The sequence below is a fragment of the Actinia tenebrosa genome, unplaced genomic scaffold (genome assembly GCF_029948245.1).
Source record: "Actinia tenebrosa isolate PJP-AT-01 unplaced genomic scaffold, QUT_ActTen_1.0 PGA_scaffold3__52_contigs__length_22856419, whole genome shotgun sequence".
Lineage (NCBI taxonomy): Eukaryota > Metazoa > Cnidaria > Anthozoa > Actiniaria > Actiniidae > Actinia > Actinia tenebrosa.
The window spans coordinates 9864148-9870202 of record NW_028292580.1 but is presented as its reverse complement, the minus strand read 5'-3'; the positions used below and the strand labels follow the sequence as shown (position 1 = coordinate 9870202).

Genomic DNA, 6055 nt, shown 5'->3' with positions numbered 1-6055 from the left:
TTTCTGACTTTCATGTTTGTTTGTTTACGATGAAAATTTTTTTCAGGCACTCTTTCTCAGCTTTTTCGTGTATATAAACAATTATTTATTTCACTCGTGAAATTATCCGGCTGTAATACACAACTAGCAGTGTAGAGACGTGTAAATAATTGTCCAAAAAAAAAAACAATCTTTGCAAGATCACCACCATTCTTGCTTGGATACACAAGCACTGTTATCTTTCAAGATGGCGCAGCAAAACGTGAAAGGGCCTACTCTTTATAGAGTGCTTTCACGTGACGTCACAGCGGCCATTATATGGGGTACCAAAACAATACATTTTCTGTCCTCCGGGAATCGTACTCTATTTTTATAGTCCAATCATCCTATGAAATTTTGGGGGGTGGGGTTGGAACAAATTGCAACAGAATTTTTCTCAATGCTGTTTGACCCGTTAGGGTAAGTTAATCAACATACTAAAAGTCCCAAAAAATCCCTTCGGTGGAACATTCCTAAAAACGGCTTTTCATATTATCAAGGATTACACAGGAAGCCCAATAATGGGAAAATATCAATTTCCCAAACAAATATATGTAAACTTGTTTCTTTCTCTAATTTTACATTGTGCTGAGGCACGTATGTCAAAATTAAGTATAATCTTGTCAATATTCAAACAAAAAAGATAATAACTGGACAGATTTTTCAATAAATGCAAATGTAAATACCACAGGAAGCCCATACTTTGTAAATTTATTATAAGATAATTAAATGGGTCCTAAAAATAAGTATTTTGATAGTAATGAATCACTTCTATACTTATCTATCTCTTATGAGTACTTTTTTCATCTATTGAGGATTTAAGAAATTTGAAAACAAACACCTGAATTTGTTTCCAGACCTCTCTTTGGAAAAGGTAAGTGATGCTTTAGAAATTTAATGAAAGGCCAGCACACTGCCATGCCATGGATGCAATATATGGATATGATCGATATCCTCACAAAATTCCAAAAGGCTAAGAGAAAATACAATCCGTTCATGAAATGCTGCCCTATCTTGCTGCCTCGGGACACAATATTGCAAATGATGGCTGAACTTGAAGATAAGAACCCTGAAGTGTGTTATAAGAGTTTCCAGGAGGGTCTACATGTTTGCGCAGAAGTGGATAGATATTGGGCGGGACTGTCTACTGACCTGACCATTGAGCAAGTACTTATGAGAAGTATAAAAACAAGTGGCGGTCTTACCAGGGGGCGTGGAATGACAGAAGTGCAGCGATTGATATGGGTGATGTCCATGCCTATGTGTGCAGCAGTCAACAACGCTATGCAGAGTCTAACAGGTGTCAACTATTACACTAGTGAGCAGCATGTAGACACATCAGTAGCTAGACAACAGCGCGACTTTAAAGATACAATGGAATTCGTTGCCTATCTTCACTCAAGAAATCCGTTCTGTGCAGATCCTTCACTACGAAGTATTTCGACAGGCATAATCGCAAAAGAAACGATCAACGCAGATAAAGCCAAACAAGTAGGAGAAAGTATACTTGTTTCAATGAAGGGTAAGCTTGTACATGAACACACTTTCAAAAAGAAAGTACAAGCTGTAACGCTTGCCGCCAAGACCACCATCAATGTGAAAGGGATGACTGTTCAAATAGATTCCCAGCTCCTGTTCCAAAGGTTCGTTCACGTTTCCACTCGCGGAAGGTATGACATTCCAAAAGAACTGTTCCAGTTTGAAATGTTACCCTCCAGCACTATTTGATGCTTCTCTCCTGCCACCACAGGCAAACAAGCTTGCCTATAGCCAACGCTATCTGGGAGGAAGTGAAAGATAATTTTCCGTCTGAGCTTCCAAAGCAAGAATATGCGTTTGTGCTGGATGGCGGTGCCCTACTTCACAGAGTTTCATGGCCTCGTCATGGTCTGACGTACGATGAAATATTTGACTTATACATGCAGTATATAAGTTTCAGGTATCCCGGCAATGTCATAACTGTTTTCGATGGTTATGAAGACGGCCCTAGTATAAAGGACTGTACCCACATGAGACGTGCAGGACAATATGAGGAGACAGTGAGTTTTTCAACCAGACATAGAGATGAAAGGCAAAAAGGAGCATTTTTTGTCAAATGCCTCCAACAAACAACGGTTTATCCTGCTAAGCGCAAAACTTCAATCAGCTGCAACTACCACAGTTCATGATCCTGGTGACGCTGATCTTCGTATTGTGCTCACTGCCATTGATATGAGTCAATTGTTTCCAACTATTCTAGTCGGTGATGACACAGACTTGCTGATTCTTTTGTTGTACCACGTAAACAGTACGAGCGTACACGACATTTTTTCAAGCCAGAGCCAAAACTAAGATCTACGAAAAGAAAAATGTGGGACATCAAGAAAACAAAGTTGACTTTGGGGCTCCGTAATACTTGGGTGCGATACCACTTCTCGACTTCACGGAATTAAAGAAGTTTAAAATTGATGAGAGTTTCCGTCAGCAGGCAAACGTTTTCGGATGTCAGGCCACCACAAAGAACGATCTGATTGCTGCTGGAGAAAAAGTGATTTTATCTATGTACAACAATATAAACGATAAAACGCTTGATGAGCTTCGATATACAATTTTTTGTCAAAAGGTTTCTACTGGATCTTCATTTGTTCAGCCAGAAAACTTATCACCAACATCTGGAGCAGCTGCATACCAAAGCATGAGAGTGTTCTACTTCCAACAATGGAAAATGAACAACACATTAACACCTTCCAATTGTGGATGGCAGATTGTGGATGGCAAACTGCTTCCTATCAAAACAGATCGTCCAGCAGCTCACAACGCACTTCTTGAGATAATCAGATGCAATTCCAAGTCAAACTGCAACAATAATTGATGTACTTGTAAAAAGTATAACTTGGATTGTTCTTCTGCATGCGGTACCTGTCAGGGTCACATCAGTTGGATTTATAGGTGGTGAATGCATTCAGTACTGTTTGCAAAGATGTTTTGATAATGATAGGGGTTTTTCAAATGATATATTGTTAAATTTCTATGTTTTATAACAAAATAAATAATTTACAAAGTGTGGGCTTCCTGTGGTATTACTTTGCATATATTGGAAAAAACTGTCCAGTTATTATCTTTTTTGTTTGAATATTGACAAGATTATACTTAATTTTGATATACGTGCCTCAGCACAATGCAAAATTAGAGAAAGAAACAAGTTTACATATAATTTGTTTGGGAAATTGATATTTTCCCATTATTGGGCTTCCTGTGTAATTCTTGATAATATGAAAAGCCGTTTTTAGGAATGTTCCACCGAAGGGATTTTTTGGGACTTTTAGTATGTTGATTAACTTACCCTAACGGGTCAAACAGCATTGAGAAAAATTCTGTTGCAATTTGTTCCAACCTAAACCACAGGATGACTGGACTTTATTATGCAAACACTGTGCAGAAAGTTTCTGTTGTTTATGGCTGCCTTCTCACGTGAGTGAAAACGCTCTATACTGTAAAAGTAGTGAAAAAGAATCGCAAAAATCTCCATGTAGTTTGTACTGAAAGTTTATATACCTCTTTTTTGAAATGTAATAAAATATTCTTTGTGTGGCGGGGGGGGGGGGGGGGGGGGGGGACGGTTTTGTTGTTTGTCTTAGGCAGCTGCACTGAAAGTCGCAGTTTTGTCCGGTTGCAGCTTGCAGAAATACTTTGCCACGTACATAGAAGTATTTAACAACAGATAGGCCATATATATATATTACTGCTCAATATATTTCAAATCCTACTTAATTGATTAATTAATTACAATTAAAAATTAAAAACACCAAGAATATTATAATAATATTTAATTAATATTATAAGAATATTATAAGAATTGTTATAGACAAAATTCTACATTTTCATATAATATGTAATCAGCCATTTTGATAATATGTAATCAGGTCATTTATTTTAAGGGGCCCGGTTGGTGTTGTTTTGTAAATTACCTACCTTTGGCAAGTCTTCAAATAAATAAGTAAATAAATAAATAAATACATAAATAAATAAATACATAAATAAAAATAAATACAGAAATACATAAATAAATAGATACATAAATTAATACATAAATAAATAAATTTATACATAATTAATTAATTAAATGAAGAAATAAATACATAAATAAATAAATAAATAAAATAAATAAATAAATAAAATAAAAATAAAATAAAAGGTAAAGAGAAATGCAAGGGAACACTTACCCTCCTGATACTTGACTTATCGTGGAAGAACTCTCAAATAAATGGCAAGCACATATTATCCTGTAATGAAGCCTGTTGATGATAATAATAGTAATGGTGATATTGCTGATGACAATAATGTTTTAAAAATAAAAACAATTGCAACAAGAAAAGAAGTCCTATTGTTTTGTCCCCCAGAACAATTCCTCTAGGAAATCAATGCAAGGCGTATTTTTCATTTAAATAAACGAATAAATGCTACAGAAAAAAAAAAATCGAAAAAACATAGAAAAAAAACCCCCAAAACATAGTGCTAGAGGTTAATAAATGAACAATTTACCATAATCATCTGGAAGATTTACAAAAATCTCTTTTCTGATATATAAGATGTCATTAATTTTGAAAACATTGCTGAAAAACACTTCTACAACAGACGCAATTTTTGTTGTTACGAAGTCATACTGTAGTCTCAATTCACTAATCAGCAAGGACCTTCTCAATTTTAAAAGGTTCATGCTGATTGTTTGGCTAATTTTTGGAAAGAAATGTCCTGCATAAATAAGCATGCGGGAAACGTTGTGTGACCGTGACTAGATACTGTACTAGGAACATCTGTGTTGGAGGCTACACCTTCAAAGTATGAGCTCTAACATTTGAGTGAATTTAAAAAGGTGTACTAGATCAGTAATATCTTTAATAATTGATAATTTACCCCCAAAAGCACCCAAAACAAATGACACCTCCAAAAGAATATATTTTCTTTGGATTTGGATTTTGGGTGGAGGGGATGGGAGGGGTAGAGCCACCCTGGGTGCCATAGAAGTGCTATTGACATCTGATACTGTTGGTGCTTGATCAATAACAGCATTCTGATTGGTCCAGGGGAAAACAATAGAAAGAAGAGTTTAGAAATAAGGTGGATAACTGACAGAAAAATTTTAGAAAATAAGTGGATTTTTCAAGCACTAATAAATTTGCTTCGATTGAGCTCAGGATTTGCTAGAATATGGTACAATAGACAGAGCAGAAAAACGACAAGGCTGCTACTTTCGCCGGCTTTTTCTTTATCTCTCATTCATGCTAAAAACGTTTAGTGTTTTCGTGTCTCTTGGGCTTTAAACTTCACAAAATTCTGCTAATCTCAAGCAAATCTACTTTGCTACATCTCTCCCAATGTTCTGGGTGTTATATCTCAAATATGCATTCCTTAAATTTCCCCAAACCTTGGTATTTTGTTAATCAGCCCCAAAAGAGCCTGTTTATGAAATATAAAGCTTATTAACACATAAACGTCGAAAGTAGAACCCATTTTTCTGCCCTGTCGGTACAATAATCATTCTTTCTTATTCCGGAATATTATGAGTAGGAGACATGAATTTAAGAGAATTTTATTAAGAATATATGCAAAATAACAAAACTAATTTATTATATAGCTTCTTATTAATCCCATATGGGTAACTGTCCAATTATTTTCTTAATTGGAAAGGTCTTGTTGAGATAGGATAAATTAGGCAGCTTATAATTAATAGGTAATGGGATTTCATGCTCCCCAATCAAGAAATAATTAGTCTCGAAAAATTCCTCTGACTTCTAAATTGGATGAGGCCATAGGCCTCATCAAATTTTGGAAGTCCTCAAACTTTTTCTTGTCCAATTATTTCTTAATTGGACAGCATGGAGTCCTATTACATATACAAATTACACAGACGACAGATTGAATAAGTAAACTTTAAGTAAACTAAATAATTAAACTAGATAAAAGACATATTATTTAACTACAATATTGAATGCTAAAAAATTCTACATCTTATTACTGTGTTAAAAGCAGTTTCAAAGGAATCAATAGCTAGCCTGTG

General features: G+C 35.2%; 1 pseudogene; it reads left to right on the top strand.

Moving 5' to 3' along the window:
* Positions 1–1062: 1062 nt before the first annotated feature.
* Positions 1063–2869, top strand: LOC148908474 (uncharacterized; annotated as a pseudogene).
* Positions 2870–6055: the final 3186 nt, after the last annotated feature.